Source organism: Tribolium castaneum, chromosome 9, assembly GCF_031307605.1.
Source record: "Tribolium castaneum strain GA2 chromosome 9, icTriCast1.1, whole genome shotgun sequence".
NCBI classification, from domain to species: domain Eukaryota; kingdom Metazoa; phylum Arthropoda; class Insecta; order Coleoptera; family Tenebrionidae; genus Tribolium; species Tribolium castaneum.
This window is the reverse complement of record NC_087402.1, coordinates 10,594,096-10,620,055: the sequence shown is the minus strand read 5'-3', so window position 1 is coordinate 10,620,055 and position 25,960 is coordinate 10,594,096. Positions and strand designations below refer to the sequence as shown.

Below are 25,960 nucleotides of genomic sequence, written 5' to 3'. Positions count from 1 at the left end.
GAATAAAATTTTATGCCCATATGAGACGAAATCCTGTTCTGTGAGAAAGATCGGTCCTCAAACTGGTTCACTGGTGTCTCATTTGTCCTAGAAATGAGTAAACGACCAATAAAAATTTAAAAATCACCTCCTACTTGTTTATCTGGTGCACAAAAAATTGCAAGACGATTGATGCATTTGTCTTTGGATATCGGAGAGATATTGCACTTCTAACTGTAAAACAGACCAATCAGAACTGAACAAAAAATTGTTTGATTATTTAGTAAATGCCGGCTAAACCATCTAGAATTTTGCTGTTTTCTAAGGAAATTACATGTTTTCTATTACCTTCGGCTTCAAAAATTGTGGATATATTGTGAATCGATTTTCTTTTGATAAAGAGTGATTCTCGCAATCACTTCATGTTCAAACGCAAATTTCGCAAATTTTTGAACAAAGACTCAATTGTTTCCCAATAGAGGTCCCTCACAATCTTCAAAAATGTACAAAATTAGTGACAAAATATCTTTTTAGTTATTAACTTAGAGTTATTTTCTCTCCTGATCATGACCACTTTGTGATTGAAATGTTGTGTTTCAAATAAACGTTTGGTGTGTAGTTTTTTAAACTTTGTTTTAGTTTGTTTTAGTTATTAACTTGAACATTTGAAACTTATGAGAAGCATAAACAAAAATTACGTGTTACATTTAACTCTTTCAAGTTATTCAACTTTTAACACACTTCTTAATTTACGTTCTCAGGCTTCCAGTCTTTCAGTCTCGATAGTTTCTTAGTATTTCACTCACACAGTTTTAAAGTTTTAGTTTATTAATTTCCAATGTTTCATATTCATTTCCTAAATTTTTCACGTTTTCGTTGTTCCTTTGACTTATCCAGTTTTCCTATTTCGTAATGTTTTTACTTTGTAGTTCTACAGCTTTTTAATTTTTCACTTTTTCAGTCACTTAGATTAGATTAGATTACGAAATATTAATCTTACTGTTTTTTTGTTTTTGTAACTATACCAGTTTTTAATTTTTTTTGCTCTTATTCAGAATGTATTGTTTCAATTTATTAATGTTTTTCTTCTTCTCAATATTCATAAGCCCTTGCAAATGCAAAGCGTTATTTTAATCAAACTACTTTAAAAACAAACAAGAAATTCTGAAAATAAAATTCTTCTGAAAATAAAAATGTTAATTGAATGAAAAAATTTTGGTAATGAGAAGTGCCTAATTTTAGTACTAATACAGTGAGTTCATTTTCTACGTTGAGATGAATTATTATGGAAAGGGGAACTAATTTTACAACAGCAAATTTAGAACAATATTTAGATTCAACGGTTAATTAATTTCTTTATAACTTTCTTTATGTACAGACTGATCCAGAAATACTGAGTCTGTTGGCAACACATTTGAAACTATTTGTGCTCGTAATTTGCAACACTGTAACCGAATTCGATTTCTCTTGACAATTATTTAACGTACAACTTCACAAGAATGTTAAATTGTTGTTAACTGGAAGCGTACTCCATTGGTATCCTTAAAAAGTCCAGTGTTGCCAACAGACTCAGTATTTCTGGATCAGTCTGTAGTAGATAATTTTAAGTTTTTGACAAAACGTAGTTCATGTTGTTTGTTTCTCTAACAGAATTTATTGCAACAAAGAATATGTTTTTATTTTTCCTGTAGTAGGAATTAATACAAAATGTATCCTAAATTACCAGATTTTAATACCTAATTTCTGTTTTTGTACAACTTTTTTGACACCTAAACAAGGGTTTTAACTTCCTAAAAATCCGGTCTCTAGTTGTTAAGTTGTATTGTCTTTAGTTAGTTTTCACATAAAAACTACCAATAATATTACTTGATTATATTGATTCGTAGTTGAATTTCTTTCCCAATCTAGGGACAACAGCAAGCTACTAAACAGAACACTAGCTATTATTGTCTTTAATTAAACTTAATCAATAACGCATAAAAGAAACAACAAGCTAGTGAGTTGCTGATATTGTTATGCCATGGGTGTTTCGCGATTTTTTGTATATTTTGCATTGCGATGTCTACGAATGCAAACAAAATCCAATTATTCGGTGAATGAAACCAAGCTCTCCGAATGCCTTTCTACACGTAAGCAAGGAGAAATTTCAGGTCGCAAAACAGTAAACAATCCCCTCGAAATGTACATCTTTCTACACATCAGTAGGAAACTTGAAACAAAAAGCACATTCCGAGCAAATAATTAGAGGCTGTAATCAATATTTGTTATTTGCAGCCGTCAAACACTCCAGATCGTGCAATTTAGGTAGGAGAATATTGATTGGTGTTGGTGTTATTAAAAGCAAAAGCAATTCCATCGCAAAATTAAGTATACAAGAAAAAACGCGAGCAGAGTCCTCCATTTATCAGCGAAGACACGACGGGTTAAGATAATAGTGATCTACACTTACTTAGAACGTAATTTGCGGTTAGAGTTAGAAATAGCTGTCTGCCACATAAAATAAGAAAAGCGAAACAGACTTAAAATACTTTCGGTGGGAATTACCCGAGTTTGCCTAAATTATTTAATCAATATATTTGTTGCAAATGGCTCTGGTCGAGATTTATCGAGCAGCTTCAGAATCAGAAATGTCAGTAATAAAGGAATGTATTGCTTGTCAATGTCGATGTAAATTTCCCTTAAAAAACAAAACGTTAAATAAATGGTCACACTTTTTCTTTTATTTCGTTCGGAAAAATTGTTCTCATTTCTGCTGGTAGTGGGCAATTGCTTGTATTTGTACAAATGATTACGTTATCGATTTCTGCACAGGATTACATTCTTTGGTCCGCAAGGAGTCGTTAATCCTGTTTCAAAGATGCTCGCGATTAATTCGGGAAAAGTTCACTCGAATAATCTGATTGAAAAATTACAAAAACGTGGAATAAACGACCGGATATTATCCAAACTATGTGAAGAATGTTATTTATGAATAATAGATGTCCCCCTGGAAACATCAATACGGGCGAAAGCCCTCCAAAGAAATCATTAAGCGAACAAATTGGACAGAAAACTTGCTCGCCTAATTTAACATATTACCGAACTCCAATGAGAAGGGAAGAAATATGAGAGTGATTAAAGACAATCTTGGAGAATATTACATATACATAAATTCCGCGTCGATGCTTAAAACCTGCAAAATAAATTTCCCCGGATCTTGGAAAAACAGCACGAGTGGGGAATAATACCAACCGGTATTTAAGGATTTTCACTCATTAGATGGTGCTGGAAAAAGCGGCAAATCTCATGAGAACGATCTGGAGCGTTTTTGCGGGAAATAAAGCAATTAAATACTTTTCCCCAAAAACACACTTCCCATAATTATAAAAATAGAAAACTAAAAATTTTGACAGAGTTAAAACCTTTCAGTCAACGCGTAAATAAATAAATACAGTTTTATTTTACAGCATTTTCTAGTTTTTCCATTATCGTGCAAAATTCATTTCCCGTCCAGAAATCAATACCACTTTAATAATAATAATTCAAGTGTACACTTTTAATCATTAATCTAAGCAAGTTCATCAATTATTGGAATACGTTTGAAATTAATAACAAAATTAATTAGTTCATTAGAGACGTTGTTACTGATCATATGCTTACCGGTAAGTTTTAAAATAGTGAAAAAAATTGTTTACTATCGAAAATCATTTCTATGAGTTCTATAAATAATCAAAGTCAGTCTGAAGTGAGATAATTTGAAAATTTATAAAATTGAAGTCAAAAGTAATTACACAAACTTTCCGAGAAGTGGGATGTATTTTTCTCGTCATTTATTTATTGCAGAAACTAATAAATAACATATTTTTATATTTCTCGCTCGCAAAGTCCGTTATATTAGCTTTATGAGATGACCATCTAACCAACTAACCTTTTTTGATAAAACTTTGTTACAAATAAGTCGTTTAGCTCAGCTTGGGGCGCAATTACCAAAAAATTGAATAAAATTTTTCGATTTTTTGATTAAATCAATTTATAAACTGTTTCCGTTATTGATCATTTAGATAATGACTTTGGACACGCCTGCCATCAAAACAAATAGCCGAGATTTAAGAAGTAAATGTAGCCTATAAAAGGGCCATTAAAAGTGTCGCCATTTACCACCAATTGATTTTTACAGCTCGCTTTATGTTTATTTAATTTCGATTTAAATTAAAAATGTGATTCGCGGTTTGCCATTCAACAAAGAGATAAATAAAACCATTTTTTGTATGAAGTTTATTTTATTAAATTCCAGCAGATTTAACTTAAATTTAAATGATTAAAACATTTTTAAATTGAATCTGGACCAAAAATTTTCAACACCAAACCGTGTATTGTGTTTGTTTGCTGTGTTTGTAGGTAAATAGCTTAACAACGCAAAACAAAATGAAAAAAGCTGCTTTGTTTGCAACCACAACAATAATTATATTTTTTATCAATTGAGCCGGACATGTCCTATTTTCGTTGCGGATTTGGTGACACAAAGCGACATGTTCATAAATTTAAATCTTGGCAGCATTTGTAATCACGGTCAGGAACAAAAAATAAAGTGTACTTTTGTTACATTATTTATTAATTTTCAGAGCTATTAAATTGCAATTAAATCATTCCAAGATTGAAACTTTAACCAAGTGTAGGAGGGTTGAGTATCGCAGTTTCAACTTTATATTTGTTAATGTGCAACATCCGCCCCTAATTGCCATTTCAGGGGTCGAATGTTGGCTGAACATTTTTCCATTATTCAGTGACAGTTTATATTAATTATTAAAAAAATCCGCATTCTCCTCAAAATATTTCAGGGCCATTTGGCCCGAATGTTGTTTTAAAATTTAATTGGATGTTTTTCCAGTTTAATTAAAAAATGCACAAACGCAATCAAAAATCCTGAATCAATACATCACCGTGAATTGTTGGTATTTAAGCCGGCCACAAAGGGTAAAAACAGCCGTATGTAAAATTATTCTCGGCTGAGAAAAGTTGTTCGATCAATAGAGGGTGGAATGTTGAAATGTTTTTAGCGCGGGCTAACACGAAGAAATTATTAATCGGATGGTGACGAGGGATGATGGAACATCACGAATTCGCCACTGGGATCTAAACAGGTGTCCTCGGAATGAAAGATTAAGGACTCATAATCATCGTGCTTGAAAAATACACGAATTTATTTTTTCGCCAAATTGCGTTGCTCGCGAAACCACAATTGTAAATTAAATTTAACTGTGCATTAAAAACGCTTAATAACTGAGAATTTATTTTTTGCACAAAGAGAGTCGGATTTAGACAATTAATTTTTAAATTTACATCACTTTGAAAGTGGGCTGATCAAAACGGAAAAATGTTATTTTATTTAAATACGCAAATGTCACTTTCTGTTCGTTTCAGTCAGTAGGTGGAATATTTTACCGAAATTTCCATTTTCGTATTGATTCGGTTTGTGGCAAGAATTAAAATCGCTTTGCAATAAATGCAAGACAGACCTCTATAAATTTTTGAAACAAAGCTAAAAGGGTCCCAATTAACTATCCATAAGGAATCCCTTTATACTTAGATCCCGAGCTTTCAAAGTCTTGCTGAAATGCTGTGGGTAAGTAATTCAATCCGTTCTGGCCACAAGGAACAAAATATTGACGTTAAAATGGGTCAAACTACCATTTAACAATAAGGGCTTGCTAAAATACTGAACCTAGAGAGAATTGCACCAACTCTTAGCCCACATTTTACTTTTATTTAACTTTCAATGACACGATGGCCAAAAGTTGCGTTCGCAAACTTTTCGCATAAAACTATTCTCGTCTATTTGCAAATTCATAACACGTTTGGTCGTAACAAACAAGTATTTGTCTTAGATACAAAACTTGGACCATTAATACAAAAATTATGAGAGTTCAGAAATAACGCTTTGAGGTGAATAATGGAGTGATTGAAACGTTCGAAAACTGGGGCTTTAGCGAAATTCAATTTTACGTTTTTCTGCCCTTTCTTGCTTTCAGTATTTATTTTAGGAAGATAAGCCGCTTGAGTCAGTTAAAATATATGTTATTTACATACAAAATATTTTTTGTATGTGGGTATAGAATGTCGCAACGGACGCGTTCTTTTCTTATGTTTCTTTGCTTTAATTCTATTTACTTGTAACCACTTTTGGTACGTTTCTATATTTGTTCAGTTGTATGGAAGAAGCGGTACTTTCTTTGTGCACTAAATAAATTGAAACAAATTAGTCAAGTTCAAGCAGGTAAGTGCGCAGTTTAAATACAGGTAGATACATGATGTCCCGTGAGAATTGATGAAGAGCGACTAAATTAGCTAATTTAATAGAAGCAGGAATATTTGTCCTAATTATCGCGAGATGCACGCGACGAAAACGTCAACAAAAACAAATTTGCTGAATAAATAAAACTCTTCCAGTAGGTCAAATATAATTTATTAAAACTACAACAAATGTAGGGTTGTTGGCATACCCTACATCTTCCCCAACTTGACTCACCCCAGTGTCTGGCCGATCTTCCGCCATGCTCCTATTAGTTAAATTAGTTACTATTAGTTAAATTAAACTGATGTGGTCAGGAAACTTACGAACAATATGACATGTTCCCAACAAGTCAGAGACCGCTTGAAATAGATACAGGGTGGAGCAAAATTTTTAATAAAAGGGGCCAGTCCGTAGTGTAAAATTTAATGAGCACACCCATCTCGTCTGAGAGCATAATGTAGTGCTTAATATTACACAGGCCTCAGTAAATGGGACAGTTTCATTACCGCACCGCTATCGCAATGATAACTGCGTTATTAACTAGAGAACCAGATAGATATGTAGACCTTTCGACATGAAGCTTACACCGACGCCAAATTGGGACCGCCGAGATAAGGACCAATTCATAAGTTGTTCCCAAATGAACTTTATGTCCCAAGGACGATTATATCTTATCTGGTTCTTGCGGCGTACTGCAATAACGCTAATTTTAACACCTAAATTCTTACGTTTTACAAAATATCAAACTAATTTTTAACGCTCGCCCTTATCACTTGTGAATTATACCGCACCGGCGACCCTTTTATGGATTATGCTAATTTATTAGACATAATCGTATTTGCCTTTGTTTTACTTTCCTCTGAAACATTTAATCGAACAATTTCCAAAAATATAAAAATTCAGCCACGTTTACGAGCTATTTATGACATTCATTGTAGTCATAAAGTCCCAAATAGAATTAATAAAATAAAAAAGGGTCTTCGCACACATAACAGATTTAAAGACTATTCGGCGCGAAGTGACTAAATCCTAAATCCCTCGATCTTTTATTTTATTTATGAGCTTTTCACACTAGCAGTATCTCGATATTCCAGAACTGCATTACACTATACATAAATTCAGGATGTGGTGTTTGTTAATTGTAAAGCACTGTAGAACACTTATCAGCTAAAACGAGAAACGTCAATAATGTTTAGATATTAAACACAATGCATGTAATGAATAATGTTTACCATGTCATGAGAAAAAATACTTAAACTTTAAAATGCTGTAAACAATGTACAACAAAATACATATTTCAAAATCCCTACAAGTTATGGTAAACTTGGGAAAACAATATGAACTGGAGAACGATTCAAATTCTGACCGATTTCAAAGATTTAGATTTTATCTTGGACTTTACGTGTGTAAGAAAACGCGACCATTCAGACACATAATTGTACAATGTGTTTTTAAATGATTCTCATCTAGTTACCTTTACATGTAAAAAAAATTGAGCCGCTCTGCTCAACTGAATTCTCTGTCAATAAATGTCAAAACTGTCAGTTGTGAAATTGACAAATTGTCAACTAATTATTTTTAATTTTATAAATTTCGTTGAAATGGTACTATTTAAAATTTTAAAGCTAACTAGCGATTAAGGGATGAAACCTAAAATGTAACTAATGTTGATTTTGAATTTCCCCATTGTCAAAAGTTATTGAGACTGGCTCCTTTTAAAATGAAAGCCCTGTATTTAAAATTGCTTATCCTGACTGACCTATCAACGCACTGCCTAATCGACTAAGTACAGAAAACTGAAATTTACAAATTTACAATAGGTAGCTTTTATGACGTAAGAATGTACTTAAGAAAAGATTTTTGGAAAATCATCCTCTAAAGGGGTTAAATGGGGAGTTGAATTTAGAATTAGAATTTAGAAAACTCGTCATTTTTAAAGTTACGTTGAACTTACTTGAAAATTAGTATTTGGACTTTTGGTTAAAAAAGAAGAAAGACGTGTTTCAGGATTTTTAGCAAATCACCCCCTAGAGGGGTTGAACAGGGTATTAAAATTTGAATAAAAATCCGTCATTTTTAAAGTCATACCGGGTGCTCAAAAACCGGCGCACCAACTCAATGGAGTGTGGTGGTGAATTGCCTACATACAGCGTGCTCAAATAGTAAAAAAAATATGTTAAAGTCTGAGAGTAAATTTAAAAATAATTATTCATCGTTTTGTTACGGAACAAATACCTGGTATGAAACATAAAAACATAAAAAAGTAATGAAAACTAAAGAAGTTAACACAATAAGTTTGTAGCTTTTAAAATATGACTTTAGGAATTTTTTCAACATTTATCCCGTAATCTGCACTTGCTTCTCAATAACGTACCACTGAGTTGGTGCGCCAGCTTTTGAGTACCCTGTATTCTCGAAAATTTGCGTTTGAGCTTTCGGTTAAAAATGAAGAAAGACGTGTTTCAGGATTTTCGAAAAATCAACCGCTAAGAGTGGATTTTTCAGTCGTCGAATAATTTTATCCTAAAGATAAATTTAGAAAAATACATTGTTGTAACAAATGTAACCATAGTAATTATACTAGAAATAACTTATCCGGGGTTTATCTGACGATTGTCAAATCCACCCTAATAAGAGAGTTAAATAGCGTAATAAAATTTGTATAAAAATTCGTAACTTTTGGTATTTGGGCATTCGATGAAAAATAAAGAACAAGTATTTTATTATTTTTAAAAATTCCACCCCCAAAAAGGGTCAAACATAAAAAAACGTCATTTTTGAAGCTATATTCATGAAAAATGGTATTTGATCTTTCGATTAAGAATGAAAAAAGAAGAGTTTCTAAATTTTGGAAGTTCCACCCCCAAGAGGGTTGAAGTTCCACACCAAGGGGGTTAAATAAAAAAATCCTTCAATGTCGAAGTTATACATATCAATTAATATCTTAGACATCCGGAAAAAAAGAAAGAGGCGTATATTTCAGCATTTTTAGAAATCCCACCTCCAAGGGAGTTAAATGCTAAACTTTTTCATTTTTGAAGTTTTATCCAAGAAAATTGGTACATGGACTTACGGTTAAAAATAAAGAAAATGTGTTTCAGGATTTTTAAAAATTACATCCACAAGAGGGTTAAACAGGAAATGAGTGTGTTTGCAATTATGAAAAAAAAGCAAAATTTACTTGGGTTTGTAACGGTTTTAAGGTTCACAGTAAAATTATTTGTTTCTACTTTTTGATATAAACTCCGATCACTTTTGTAATATTAAACAAAATCGCATCAACTTGAAAATGTTGGCATTGTAAGTTGCGTCATTTACCGCGAATTTAGGCTTTCAAAAATAGGTTACGTTATATGACAGTGTCAAATTGTTCAATTCTTTAAGTAGAAATCCTGCAAAATACGTTAGGTCAGTTAAGTTTTCTGCTTGTAAGTAACATTTCTTAGTCATTTTACCGATATCTCAATACCTTATTCGCACTTTTAGCCGCTAAAAAGGGACATTCAGACTATCATAAAACTGCTTCACTCAAGCTTATTCACAGTCAAAACGTAACTAAAACTATCAAATGTAACACATTTTAATAACAAACCTAAATAAATTAATGGACAACTAATCAAAAGAATCAAATAAACTTGTGTATTGAAAATATGAACGGACAAAAAAGGAGACCGGTAAAACCTACCTTACGAATTATTTTAGACAAATAATTAGTGATTGTTTGTCCGGAATTGGCAGAAACCTTTGCGAGAAGTAAGTAGAGAAGATTTTTCGGCGTGTTTTATGTTGTTTTGTGAGCCGCAGATTGAGTTAAACTCTCGTCATAAAATTTAAAGTAACCTTTGTCAGTGGTTGCTGAGTGTCTTGGCGGGCCCCCATGCCAATTCGATGGGGTTACGCGAACAATAATAGGGGGCTAGTTCGTTGCTGCTCGCTTAATTCTTTTAAATTCGTCAATTTTGACAATGCCAAAGACAAACTTCAAATTTTCGTGACAGTAGTAAGAGCATTGCCAACTTTCAAATTTAGTAATAAAACTTGGTCCGAATATAACAGAATAACAATCTCTAATATACCAATATTACAAAAGTGATCCGACTTTACTATTGATATACTATTTGATATATAAGTTTTGCATTATTTTTCTGTGTTTCAAAATGGTTGTGAACATGCGCGCGAAGCCGTGGATAACTGCTAGTTACGAATAATGACAACATTTTTGTTCGAGTAAGGTTAAAACAACTGCTTAAAAATAGGGAAGAAGGAACATTGTAATTTTTTTAATATTCACTGTAACGCTATAAAATGAAAGCTTTGCTTATTTTGCTGTTTCCGAAAGAAAGTGGTTGCCAGTTTGCTGTAAAAATGGCGGTTGGATTGAGACCTAATTATCGCTTAAGTTTGCCTTTTGCTGAGTTTTGAGTTGGGTCGGTAATTAAGCACGTCGCAATAGCCGAAAGTTTTTCCTCGCAAAAAGCTCAACCCCTTCGATGATAAATTTGCGGCGTTGGAATTCCCGATATTTATGTTGATTCACCCTCTTTCGTTCCTTGCCAGTTGTTTAAAACGGTGTAAATTGGAATTGTAGGTGAAATTAATTTTTGTAACAATATTGTGCAATAAATTTTGCGGGAATTCGCTTCTTATCATTTGAAATAAATTACTTGACTCTTTTTGTGGATATGTTAATTTATTGTTGGTGCAATATTTTACGTTCAAGTCTCACCGGGTTACCTTAATTACAGAAATATGTAAATGGACATATTTGAATATGAAATAACTGTGGCAATTTATAGAATTGTCTGTTTGGTTGACTGGGGCCGGATGCACATATGACTGGTTGTGTTTTACGGTCGCGTGCGACAATTTGAGCTTCTTGTTGAAGGTGGTGCAAAAAGTTGCCTCGAAATAAGTTAAATTGGAATCGTAAGAGACAGTAGAATTGATCACTGAACCAAAACTATGCGCAAATCATTAATTACAGACTGCAATTTGCTCTTTTGTCGTTTGGAAACTATTCGCCGCCTTTATTGAATCTCAGTCATTATTTCAGGCGGCTTAGTGTCAGCTTTAACTTAATGGTTTCAGGCTTCCGCCTCACTACTTAAACCCCAGCGTCTTAAATATGCACTTATAATCAAATAGTTTGTTATTTGAGAATCTCTAATAGATAAACAAAGCTGGCATAAAGGCCTTGGAGTAGTTCTGTTAAAGTTTCCGATCGGGATCAGTCCACGTCTTAGTAAAATCCCTTGTTCAATTTAGTCGTGAAATCCTTAAATTCCCCTGGCATGCAGACTTTATTCGGGCGAACCATTCTTAGTAAAATATCTCAAAACCCTCACTAATAAAAAATTGCCGGCGTCAGCAAAATATTAATCGGAAACGATCGCTTTTTCCAGCAACAAATATTTATAGGGGTGAAGTGTGTATAAAACCCGGAAACACTTCATTAGAAAAGTAGCGGGGAGTTTAATTTGGCGAGGTCAGACCAACTCGCAAACTTAATGGCTCCAAACCAAAAGGAAGTTAATCAATAAAACCTTTAACTCGACTTTCCCATTTCCTAGCAGATCCGCCGCCTGAAAGTGCTCTCGTTGACAATAACACAGCTTCATAATGTGAAGCGAGAACTTTCGTTTGCGAATTATTGAATTACAAATCGCAAAGCGCTGCTTTCAAAATTTAAGGGAGGCATTTAGAGTGGAATATGGAGGAAACTCAAAGAACGACAGAGTACAATTACAATTTAATATGCCAGCGCCAGATGATGGAATTTTAACATACAGCCACTCTTCACGTGCAAATTTAATTTCACCAACAACTGCACGATTTCCAAAGCTTTTTCTTATCCGACCCCAATCGACGACGCCAGCTCGAACGACTTTGATAAATTCTTCGATTCCCTCATGTGCAAGCATAATTAAGCTCGTTATATTCATGGCGAAGATCATTACTACAGAATGATGCGTTTGTATAATACACTAGATTAACACGTGGAGACCTGACAAGGGTTCGTAATTAATGGCGTGTAATATTGCTCAAGACTCGTACGCCACATGCTTCGAATTACCTTAACGAACAGTTCATCACCTCAAAAGTTTGAAGAGACGGAAGCTGCGACAAAGAGATTCGACCATAATTAAGAAAGAAAGCTCATCGCCATTCCATTATCCTCATGAATTAAATATTTTTGAATGTATAAGCAGCGATTTCTTCCTCCTGGGCCAATCCTGTGACGCTCAAAGGAAATACTCCCATCGCTATTTGCACCAGTCAACAACCACACAAATAGCCCTTCAATAAAACCAACAACTTTGTGGCAAAATGTTTTCCTCTCAAAGATGCGAGAATGATAAGGAGAGTTATTGCAAACAAATATTTTATTACAATCTCATGATTAAAAAACAAACTGAAATTTTGTGGCTGAACTCTAAAATATTGAATTTTACAAACCTCATTCGTGGCGAAATTGTAAAATAGGCATTAATGGAAATTATAATTGCCAGCGCTTTGCTTACAAATAGTCGCTCCTCGGGTAATTACAAAAGTAAAAGCTAAAAGTGAGTTTATATTTGTCACTTCAAAGGGTTGGGTTAATAACAACAAACTGCTCAATTGTCTCTTAGAATTTACCGGAGGGTAACAAATTTAGTGCCAGAAACCCGACTGTGGAGTTTTGCAAAAAACATTGTTCATAAGATAAATTCGAGCGCTTATTATTTCGTTGAAAATAAATCCGAACAAATACAGATTTACCGACTTTAAGCTGATGCGAGCGCACAGCTCGTAATATCTGGGGTTTATTCAGAAATTTAACCAAACAATTGTTTTATATAGTGCCATCAAAAAGGCAATAGATATGATCCGTTGTGTCTGGGTTACATTCTATTTTGTTCACGCCAAATTAACGGATATAAAATATTTTATGGTTTCGACGTATAAATCCGCGTCGTTCTTGCTTTATGAGGGGTAAACAGAAGTGTTGACTCACACAGTAGATGACAATAGGCGGCTAAAACCCTTGCAGAGCAGTTGCAAGTGGCACGTGTCGTGTGCATTGCATAAATCCACGTCATCAAAATTGTATTTGCATGACAATTAAAAGTAAAAAACGCGTAGTAAACATGTAAATAATGGATCAGTGCCTCCGAATTTATCCTCTTAGATACATAAGGGAAATTGATGGCTCTGTGCACAATATCGATTAGAAACCGGTCGTACATTATCCCTCTATGATATGACGCTATCATCTCGGCTAATAGTTTACTTACTCATTTGCGTCCTGTCTCTGCATGTTAGTTTATTGAGAATATTTGCTCTCCTGCGGCTTTCAGCAATTACGGGAGGACACCGGAGAGGCTTGACCTGCGGCTGACTTCCCAACACACACTAGCATCCTCCCTCTAGTCCCAAACTTTATTGCAAGATATTAAGTTTACTCGTCAAATCGGAACAACACAAACAAAACTAGATACCAAATCAATGAAACACTCATAAATTACTTCCCTAATACTACAAGAGCGTTTATCTGTAGCAAATATATTCACGTAGTGGATTTTTCCTCCGACGCATAAATAACGAGATATCTTTAGAGGAGGGCGCTCACGACAAAATCTATGCTTTAATCCACCAAACGACCGGTTCCCTCACTTTCAATTTCGATCGCCTGATCTATACAACTATCTAAATCTTTTAAAATCCGAGTATTAAACTCCAAAGATTTAGACGCGCAGCGACTTGTACTCGAAAATGGTTAAAAGCCGCCATAAAACACAAACTTTACTGCATTATTAAAACGCGAGCTTGTCAATAAAAAAACAAATAAGCTTCCAAACAAACTTTAAACAAATCGATTGTAAAAACCATCTTTCAGAGTTAGAAAAAACGCAGACTTTGTTAGCCCTTAGTCATAATACCGACTTCAAAACGGTAAAATCATAATTTTTAATAAAACCTAGCAACTAAAAACTCATGTATTTTGTAAAGTACCCCTAAAAAGCCTTTTAAGCACATTTTTAGGGTAAAAAGTCACATTTCTCCCAAAATTTTGTTCAAACAGATTTAATCTAATTATCTATAGGCCTTATTCTGAATGTCAGATTTTAATAATGGCAACAACAATTAGCGGCCTTTAAATTTTAACGGTTTCATTACAAAATACGCGCTTATCAAAATTAAAAATTAACAACTTATTAACTTATTAATAACTAATAAGTTTTGCCTGTTTCGTGCTCTTTTTTTACAAAATAAATAAAATTACAAAACCAACTAAATAGCAATCAGAAAATTATTTATCAATGAATGACTAAAAATTAACGCCCGGTATTTCAGTTGACGGTTAAACCACAAATAATTTGGTTACCAATTTATTTCCTGGTTTGACGTATTTCAGTGCTTGGCTATAATTTAACCAAGTTTAAAATCTTTACCGAAGGAAACCCGCACAGTATCCATATTTTCCTAGACCATTTTTTCGCAAGATATCATGCAATTTCGCCATATCTATTGCATTTTCAGGAATAATAAAAAATCACCAAGAAATCAAAGATTCCTCCTTTTCAGCAACAATGCATACGTATTTAAAATCCTAAGACGCGGTGTTGCCAAAAAGCAGGAAGTTTAACCCACTTTTTACTAAAGTACTGAAATACGCATTCAAGGTTAAAATCTTGGGTAAGATTTACCATCGTTTAGTTACCAAAGATTTTACCCAAGCATTGAACTTAATACTTATTAACTTATTAACCTAAACAGCAAGTGCCTAAAGTGTTCCCTGTTTAAAGGGTGACCATATTTAAAAATAACAAAAAAAGGACACAGAAAATTCAAAAGAAAAAAGAAGGGGAGAGGTCACATTTTTCTGAATAGCAAATGTAAAATATTTTTTGTTAATTAATAAACTTCTTATTTCAAAGTAACAAATCGTAGGATGTAAAATAGAAAGATTAGATGATAAAAACAAAAATCTCAAACAAATACTTGTACGAATGTATATAACAGTCGACTTTTTTGTCTCGACTAATCGACATTTAGATGTCAGTCTTCAAGAATCAAGTCAAAGACTAATGAAACATTTGTTTATTAGAAATTTAATTAAAACTGATGGGCAATGAAATTGCAAAATTTAGAAAAAAGAGGACATACCCGGAAAAAAATAGGACGTTTGGTTACCTTACCTATTTAAACAGAACAAATCGAAATAATTTATGTTAGAAAGCAAGTTGGCAGTTCAAATCGCCTTCATTATTGTATTATGGAAAGAAAAATTCTATGTTAAGGAGGGTACTCTAAATAGGTGAACGCTAGCTACGTGTGGATCTACCCCCCGAAAGAGGAACATAAAAAGGTAAAGCAACTAACAATGATGGGCTAACAACGAAATCATTAACAAGGTCTTAAAAAAACTCCAACCACCGTAAACACTTTCGCTGAATTCGCTCAAGAAAAACAATGTCATGTAGAACAATGTAGAAAGGAGACCATTAACTTGAATAATACTCCAAATGAGAGCGAAGCAAGGATCTTTACCATTGCGCCAGATGTAACCCCACACTTTTGAATCTTTGTTTGCAATACAGGAATAAATGTCAGTGTAGTATCAAATGTAACACCTAAGTCCTTGATAGTTTCCACTTTATTCAAATATGAAGTATTAATTTGATAATTAAAGCCCATTAGAACCTTCTTGTTATAAAAATATAAAGCAACATTTCTTAATATTTATAGAACCAAGTTACTATCACAACACCAGCGGGATAAACTATCGAAATATTCTTGAAGATGAATAGCGTCATTTAAAGAATCGATAGAGTTAAACAAGTTAACATGGTCCGCATAACAAAGGCGGGAACAGTTTGGTAAGTCGTATACAAAGAGAAAAACAAAATCGGGACACAATGAGAACCTTGTGGAACCCCAGACGTCACTACAAATTTTTACTTGTTGACTGCGGCCATGAAGAAAAAATGATATTCACTGTACAATGTGAAAAGCAAAACCTAATTTTAATAATTTGGGGTCGAAAATGTTGGGGTTTACTCGATCAAAAGCTTTTGAGAAATCATTTCGACTATAATGAGAGCAAGGCATCGGTTAAGTAAGCATGATATTTGAAGAGATCGGTCAAAATGGAATGCTTAGATCTAAAACCATGCTGATATTTAGATATGATACCACATACCATTGCAGTGTCGCAGAAGATGTTGGCTTATTAAATTATCGAATAATTTTGAAATGTCAGACTGCTTGCAAACACCCCTGTAATTATCAACAAGATCACGTCTATTACCAGACTTAAAAATAGGTGTAGATCTTAACGTCTAAAGAAGACAAAATAATGGCATAGTATATACTAAGTAGGTTAACTTTTTTTTTGAAATACACTCGAAAGACCATCAGGTCCAGGAAAATCCGATTCATTTATATTCTGTAATCTTTCAAATACTTCAGCTAAAGATATTCCCAACTTGAAATTTTGAACATCTTGCAAATCATAATTTACAAGAACAAGACAATGACAGATCATTTATTTTAGAAACATTAGAAAAATAATCAGCAAATAGATCAGCGAATTTTATCCGTCAGCAGCACATATCTTATTATGGAACATTAGTGATGAAACTTCGCTATCCTTATGTTTGGTTTTCATAAATTTCCAGAAAAAATTTGGATTGCAACCAAACCTTTACAATATGAGAAACTGTTTACTAAGTTGCTTACACTGGGACCTTAGTGTACAAAATGACTGATAATCCTCAATTTTGCCAGTTTTTTTATAGAGAAAATATGCTATCTTCTCTTTTGCAAAGATTAATTAAATCGCCATAACCATTTTGGGTGCCTGGAACCTTTGAATTTCACTAGTTTCAGTGAACGTAATCAGCATTTACAAAATTGTGGACAAACAACTCGGACACAAGAAAAGTGATTGGATGACAATCTACTCGTAATGATAATAAGGCTTGTGGTGGAGATGCAGAGTATTGTTGGCTTCTTCTTCAAGAAACACTTTCCTATCTTGTTGTTAAGATAGAACTTGGGTTCGTTTACGGTGATTTAGAATCTTTAGTACGAAACTCACTTCGTATGTTTAGACGCACACTGAAAAACCATTAACTAGGTGGAAATTACATTAAAAAACTTAGGTACTTATTCTGCAGGCAAACATTGTGAAGGACGGCTTGAGACAGCTTTAAAAATAGAATGGAGACAAAGGGAATATTATTAAATTTGAATTTGTTATGTGTTTAATGCATTTTAGCTTTTAGGTCAAATGTCACCACATCTCCTTCACCCGGCAAGCCTCTGGTTATTAAAAAAAGTTGGGAAATGTCTAATTCCGGCGTTTCGCCATAACACACCAGAGCTTCGATTAATGTATAAAAAAAGAAAATTTGAAAGTTTCCGGAGCAGTGCCGTAAAAAGTTTGATGATTGAATACGTTTCATTTTTATCGATCATACTTTGTTAGAAAAGCAAGTGCTTTACGAGATTTCTTCCGGCAGAAAGATTTCACAGAATTCGTTCGACTTGTAACCACACATAAAACCCGTCTCGATCTGTTGCTCTAAAACTTCTAATTCAATACAAGTAATAAACTCACGGATGTGAACACCTAACCTTTCGTGCATTTTTTCCTCGTTTTTGGCCGTATTATTAAAAGGCCATACTGAATGTCAATCCAACAGCCATCAGCGATTTCATATCGATTTCCTGCTCGCTCCTATTTGTTACAGATCATTGATGTATATCAAAAATAATGCTCGAGATAAAACTCCAACTTCTGCTCCAGATATTGTTTGGTTTTTTGCTCATTTTCACAGTGGAAGATTCCAACCGATCTCAGATTATTGTTTTTAATCCTGCGACATGGCCGATACGTGATTCTCATAACAGAAAAATGCGCTCTCGGTGGAAATATTTACATAAAAGTGTGAACGGAAACAAAGCAATTTGGGATAAATTTCTAAATCATAAATGAATTTCCGAGGAAAACCGTATTAATTTTATTTACTGAATCAAAAAGCAAAGTTTCGGCCGGAGATATAAAACGTATTGGGAAGTTTGAACGACAACAAGAGAAATGTGTCCGGAAATTACATTCGCAAAACAACGTCAAAACATGAAACATCGACTGAAATTATTTAGTTAATTAATTTGGTTGTCATTTCAATACTTATTTTTAATTAAAACACAGCGCAAATGAATTTTCAATTACGCAATAAAGTAATTTCAAGATTAAAGCAATAACTACGCAAACAAAATTTCCACACAGCACGCATTAACCGACAGTAATGAGATGCAAATAATTTGATTAAAGTTTAACTAATAAAACAAAAATACGTCCCGGAGCTAGCCATTATCTGCGATGTTTTAGGCTGGGGCTTCGATCCTCTCCATGCATATTCAATGGAACAGATATTAATTTTGCAGAATTTAAAAAACACAACAAAAAATTAAGCCTCCAATTTATGTTTGAAAACAGTAAAATGTTTGTAATAGTCGTTGGGCCCGTGTTAATGCGTAAAAGAAAGGCTATTTAAAACAACACAAAAAAAAACTTACCGAGTGGTCCGTCAAAGTGCAGATCGATGTAAGAAGGAAGAAGTAAGGAAAGAGGAAGAATAGGAAGAAAGAGAACCTTGACGGTACGGCACAATTAAATTAACTATTAATAAATGCACTGTAAAATGCGGCGTGTGGCTGCCACCCGATCGCTTCTCGACTACTACTACTCTTATCTCTTAGTAAGAAGATTACAAAAACCCCTAAATGAAAAGAGGCGCTAACATTCCCCCCGACCGTTAAGGAATGAAGTTAACTAAAACTAAATTATCAACTAAAGAAAAGAAATATAAGTTCCCTTCCGCATAATAATAATAAATATTAAATTAAATTAAACTGCAAGTAATTGCATCCACCCAAAGAACAAATAACTAAAAACAAAATTATAGGATCAAAACGATCACTGATTTGGAAGGGGACATAGACGAACTATAGGTCGTTTATAAAGACCATTGGGAGTTTTGACGCTGGCGACGCGAACTATCCCATCCTTGCCAGGAAAGACCTCTTGAACGACCCCTAATGGCCAATGCAACGGTGGGGTGTTATCCGTCCGCAAAACTACGACCGTACCGACCTTTATTGGAGAAGATGGCTTATTCCATTTTTGACGAACTTGCAAATTATGTAGATATTCCACGTGCCATCGTTTCCAATACGTTTGCAAAATTTGATCGAGCAGTTCTTTTCGGGTTACTAAATTAGTCGACATGTCTAAATTTTGAATTGGTAGCGATTGAAGGGGTGTCCCTGTCAAAAAATGAGCAGGCGTCAAAGCTAACGGCTCGTTAGGATCCGAGCTGAGCGTACACAATGGTCGAGAATTTAATAAAGCCTCTATTTGAGTAATAACCGTCGTAAATTCTTCATAAGTCAAAATTTGGGTGCCAATAACTTTAGTTAAATGAGACTTCACACTTTTAATGTTTGCCTCCCAGATTCCTCCAAAGTGAGGTGCTGCTGGAGGATTAAATTTCCATACTACATTTCGTTTAATCAATTCATCATCAATACTAGAATGATACTCTTGTGAGGTCACAAATTTTGACAAATCGTCTAGGGCAGTTTTAGCTCCAATAAAATTTGTACCACAATCGGAATACAAAACCGAGCATGGACCACGACGGGATAAAAAACGTTTAAAGGCATTAATAAAAGTCGCAGTGGATAGGTCAGAAGCCACTTCTAGATGTAAGGCTTTGGTAACTAAACAAATAAATAAGCATAAATAAGCTTTCTGGCTTTTTACACCTCTACGACGAGTCAGAGTGATATAGAATGGTCCGGCATAATCTACACCACTGTGCAAAAATGGTTTCGCTTCTGTAATTCTAGGAGCGGGCAAATCCGCCATACATGGGAAAGTTGCGCGAGGACGAAATTTAAAGCAAAAATTACAGTTGCGAATGCGATGTCTAACAACATTTCGTGCAGCTAAAATCCAAAATTTCTGACGCAACAACGACAGTGTAAGATGCGGACCAGTATGTAAATTACGTTGGTGAAAATAGTCTATTAAGAGATCCACCAAGTGGTCTTTTTTGGGCAGCAAAAACGGATGCTGCTGATCATATTCTAAATTTGAGTTTGATAGACGTCCTCCTACTCTAATAACTCCATCTTTAAGAAACGGACATAAGGCACGAATTTTAGGCGAACAAGGTTTATTTTGCTCTAACAAAGCTAAATCTGAAGCAAAATGTTCTCTTTGGACAAGTCTAACTAGCGTTAATTCAGCGGTTTCTAAGTCTTTGAGTGTAATAGGATTTCCTTTTGGCAATATCTTAAGAAATCTGAGAACATATACAACTGCATTGCGCAATTTACTATACGAAGACGATCTATCTATAAGTTGTCGTAAAGGGTTGACACAACGTGAGAAAGTGACGAGAACTATCGGTTTCTCTTCGAGTGGAGGTTCGTCTGTATTAGTTGAAGAGTTAATAGGCCATAACTGTTCGTCCATAAATAACCAACTAGGACCAGTTAGCCAAATCGGGTGGTTTAAAAGGTGCGCCGGTGTTAGACCCCTAGAAATTGGGTCGGCTGGGTTTTCCTTCCCATCGACATGATACCAATTAACCGACGGCACTAATTCTTGAATTTTTGCCACGCGATTTGCTACAAAAGTGTGCCAACGATGAGGAGATGCGTTTATCCAGTTAAGTACGACCGAAGAATCAGTCAGAGCAACAATGTTTTCTATAATTAATCGCGATTGGAAAGTGCTTTCTACAAAATGGATCAGTCTAGCTAAAAGAAGCGCAGCACAAAGCTCTAATCTGGGTATCGAAAGTGACTTTAACGGAGCAACTTTTGATCTAGCGCAAATGATTCTAACAGTAGGTACCTTTTCTGGAACTTTTACATACACGACCGCTCCATAACCCTTTTCTGATGCGTCTGCAAATCCAACAATTGTCACAGGTAAATTACTACAAGTTCCTAAATGACGCGGAATTTCAAAGTTTTCCAAAAGATGCAACTCTCCTTTTAAAAGACTCCAAATTTTTTGTATATCAGCCGATACAGGATCGTCCCAACCAAGTTTTTGAACCCAAATTTCCCGAATCAATAATTTTGCATATAAGGTAACGGGAGCCAACAATCCTAAAGGATCCCAAATGCGAGCAATTATTGACAAAATATTCCGTTTCGTACATTCTATGTCAGGAACACTAATTTTAAAACCAAGCAAGTCGGTTTGCGGATGCCACTGAAAACCTAAGACCTTCAAGGAATCATTGCTAAATTCAACGGGCTGAAAGCAGCGTTCCGATTCTAAAATTTCTGACAATAATTCATTAGAGTTTGTTGTCCATTTGGTTAAGCTAAACCCCCCGGCCCTAAACAAACCAATTAAATCGCGATACAACGCAATAGCTTCTTCACTGGTAGGAACACTAGTTACAACATCGTCCATGTATGTATCTCTATTTACAATTCCTGAAGCTAACTGAAAATTTCTAGATTCGTCCGAGGCAAGTTGCTTAACTGTACGAAGAGCTAAAAATGGCGAGGCTTTGACTCCAAAAGAGACTACATTGATTTCGTATGTTTGGAGAGGTTCATTAATCGAAAATCGCCAGAGAATTCTTTGAAAGCATCGATGATCGGGATTAAGCCAAATTTGTCTATACATCTGACGTACGTCAGCGGTCATGGCTACAGCAAATAGTCTAAAATTCAGTAGCAAAGAAACTATATCGGTTTGTAATTTTTCACCAGTATATAAAACATCGTTCAAAGAAAGCGAATTACTACCTTTGGCGCTAGCATCAAACACAACTCTCAGTGGAGTACTAGTACTTTCCTTAAAAATAGCATGATGCGGAATGTAAAATGAAGATTCGCTATTCAATCTATGTGGCTCTACTAAAGACATGTGACCTTGCTCGATGAAGTCTTGTATTGCATCGCAATAACTTTGATGAAATGCTGGCATTGAGCGAAATTTTCTTTCTAAAGCTAGATATCTTCGAAAAGCGTTTTGAAATGAACTACCCAAATTAGGAGGAAATTCTTTAAAAGGAAGCGAGACTATGTATTTTCCGGACGGTTCGCGTTTAACCGTAGAAACGAAAAGTTCTTCACATTTTGCGTCATCTTTATTCAATGAAACACTGGGACTGGGAACCTCTTCCATTGACCAAAATTTTTCAAGTGCTTTATCTAGAGGTGGTTCCTCAATCAAACAAAATGAATGTGTTTCACAATTCGCGGCTACATGTGGTATTTCGCCCATAACTATGTATCCTAGTGTAGTTTCTAAAGCGATTGGGCTTCCAAGTGAACCTTCTACTTTGTTCGGGCCTAATATTTGCGGAAACAATTTACCACTAATTATTCCATCGATTTCCCCCGACTCAAAAAATTTCTCGTCGGCTAGCGGAAGATTAAGCAAATTTTCTATAGATGATTGCGGAATATTTCGATCTGGCAAATTGTCAATAATTTGATCGATAACTAAAGCCTCGAACTTGTATCTATAATCTGAATTAAAGCGAGAAGCAATGACCGTATCTATTTTTCCTTTTATAGGATGCGTGATGGCACCTATGCCTTTAACAGAAGCGTTAATTTTTCTAATTGGCAAATTTAAGCGGGTACAACAATTTGTAGTAATAAAATGCGATTGACTAGCGGGGTCTACTAAAAGTCTAACTAATTTCCTTTTCGAATTTGGAGCGAATATTTCTACTATTGCGGTAGCAAGCAAAGTGTTACTATATCTAGATGCTTTAAAGCTAGTATTTGAAGCGACACAAAAACTATGGGGCTCGCGGGAAGTACTATTAACGTCACTAATTGAAACCAAATCCTTTTTAGCAGGCTGTTCTGATGTCTCAATGTGCGGTTTATCAAAATGAAGCAGAGAATGATGTCTTTTTCGACACAAACTACAAGTGGTTGTCGATTTACAAGCGATTATTTTATGTTTCGGACTAAGGCAATTTAAACATAAAGCTTTATCTTTGACTAATTGATATCTTTCCAAGGGACCTAACTTTAAAAGCTTCGCACACTGATAAACTAAATGAGAAGCCTCGTTACAAATTGGACAAATATTATTCGATGCGCGATTACTAACAACAAGCGAATGGGTTCTACTAGGTTTACTGAAAGGAGCGCTATAGTTCGTTCGATTGGCTGTTGTAGTAGTTGATTTCAAAGTACAAGCTAAGATTTTTGTGTGATCCTTTACAAAGTCAACAATTTCCTTGTACAAAGGAATTTCAGATTTTTTCTGTGACAGCTCAAAATGTCTACGAGTTTGACCATCTAATTTTGAAAGTGCGATTGAACTTATAATAAAGTCCGAAAGATTTTCTATGTCTAATTGTTTCAAAGCGTTCACCGCTGTATCAAACTTTTCCAAAAATGTATTTAAACAAACTACCGATTCATTTTGTAAAGGTCTAAAGTCAAGAATTTGCGACAAATAAGTATTAGCCAGAAGACGTTTATCATCATATTTTTCTACGAGCGCTTTCCATAAGATGGGATAATTTGCTCCTGTTGGTTGTATTCCAGAGCAAACCAGCAAAGCTTTACCCGTCAATTTTCCCAATAAGTAATGCATTCTAGTAATATCGTCTAAATCGGGATTTTCGTGTATTAAAGTTCTAAACGTGTCATAAAAAATTGGCCAATCGGACATTTCTCCTGAAAATTCCATCAATTCGATCTTGGGCAATTTTGCTATAGCTTTCACCGGCTTGGGCAAACTTTCAGTTTTTGTAAAAACCTTTTTTGCTGCTTCTACAATGTGACAATATAATTCGTCCACCGCCTCCAACTCAGCAAAGCTAGGCGTATAGTCAGGGTCGAGTTCTAAACTTACTAAATTTATCGAATCAATGCAATTACTAAACAATTGGCGCGTTTCTTCTAGTGTATTATATCTAATTTTAAAGTTTTTGCAAACCGTCTCATCATCCAGGTTTCTAGAGTCGTTATATAAACGCTGAATTCTCAAAAAAAGTGATTGACGCTTGCCTTGAAGAGACTTTAATTCATTCTCTTTAGTTGGAGCCATGATAAATTTAAACGAATTTCTAATAAGCGAGGACGTATGCGAGCAACAGCGACAAGAGATAAGCTAAAGCGATAACTCGATAAGCGAAGGGTTTTTGCAACAACGCGTTCCAAAAATAGCGATACCAATGCTCTAGATTTAACTAAACGAAGATCCGGTGGCTCGAAGGACCAAATGTTAATGCGTAAAAGAAAGGCTATTTAAAACAACACAAAAAAAAACTTACCGAGTGGTCCGTCAAAGTGCAGATCGATGTAAGAAGGAAGAAGTAAGGAAAGAGGAAGAATAGGAAGAAAGAGAACCTTGACGGTACGGCACAATTAAATTAACTATTAATAAATGCACTGTAAAATGCGGCGTGTGGCTGCCACCCGATCGCTTCTCGACTACTACTACTCTTATCTCTTAGTAAGAAGATTACAAAAACCCCTAAATGAAAAGAGGCGCTAACAGCCCGCCTCAATTACAGAAAGAGCTGAACAGGCTCAAATAAAATCATGGAGTGAATTGTGCCTCTCTCACAGAAGAAAAGATTTCCTATAAATCGGGTCCGCAAATGCTTTTTTATTAAGTTACAGACTGTCGAACAGTCTGTTCAAAGTGTTCCTTTGTCGGAAAGGTCGCGTTGAATTATGCACTAATTTCGTTAAATAATTTATTGCAAAGAAAGTCTACAATAAAAGTACGCAGTAAAGAATAAAAGTTTGATGTCCCGGATGGTTCCTAGACACACAATGGCGCTTTTCTAGAGACGAGTAGAATAGTTTCGGAATTTCAATTTTGGAAGAAAGATGGGTGGTCACAAGCTGGATCACGGCGTGCTTGTATTTTATCGAAACAGCCCAACATGTGCGTCATTTTATTATTTTTTCTCCCCAAATTAGATTTGAGTGCGATAATTCAATTATCAAAATGATAGGGTGGTGGCAAATAAATCTTCTTTAAGTCTTTCGGAAACATCCAGACACAATAAATAAAATGTAACTGTCAACTAGCACCGTAACGAATAAACCAATTTACTGGGTATCTACTGGAATTAAATAAATGTTTGTTTCATATTTCACTTGTGTTTTTGACATGCGTCCAATTTAAATTTAAATTCATGGAATAAAGTTTGGTTAAAAATTGATATATGTGTGGATACAATCCCATTGTGTACGAAAGTGCTATGATTAAGGGATGAAAACGAAAGATATGTACATGAAGGGCTCGACCATTTCGTTAAGTGAATCACTCAGCTGGTCTCCCCCTGCAAAGGGGATGCTTGATTTAGGGTGAGAGCGAACTGAAGCTTAGCGGTTAACGCTCCCCACATTCGAGAATGCCCCAGCCATCAGCTTCTACTATTTTCAAAGCATTACAACTAGATTTTTTCAATTCGCTACAAAGCGAATAAATTATGTCTTTTTCCCTTATTTCTTGGTCCATCCGTTCCTAAGCCACAAAAAACAACTTGATAAATCACCGACGTTCATTTGTACACAGCGCGCATTGCTTTTTTTCCAATATTTTCTCCAAATCTCGACTTTATAAAAGATTAAAACATGGTTAAAAGCTCTGAAACATCAAAGTCAGTTTTTTCAATTTCGATCTCAGGTTTATTG

The 25,960-nt window shown here is 34.8% G+C and overlaps 1 protein-coding gene and 2 long non-coding RNA genes across 3 annotated transcripts in view; 1 reads left to right on the top strand and 2 right to left on the bottom strand.

Moving 5' to 3' along the window:
- Yip1d1 (Yip1 domain-containing 1) overlaps positions 1 to 25,960 on the bottom strand; it is a 106,815-nt gene that overhangs the window by 10,653 nt on the left and 70,202 nt on the right. The gene's annotated exons all lie outside the window — the stretch shown is intronic.
- Positions 6,406 to 10,222, bottom strand: LOC107397758 (uncharacterized). Its single transcript, XR_010335502.1, has 3 exons — positions 10,091 to 10,222; positions 6,574 to 6,694; positions 6,406 to 6,515 (listed from the first exon to the last, which is right to left on the bottom strand). It is a non-coding gene; the product is annotated as an uncharacterized LOC107397758 (long non-coding RNA).
- Positions 19,572 to 22,069, top strand: LOC135267137 (uncharacterized). The gene is made up of 2 exons (XR_010335455.1): positions 19,572 to 21,740; positions 21,788 to 22,069. It is a non-coding gene; the product is annotated as an uncharacterized LOC135267137 (long non-coding RNA).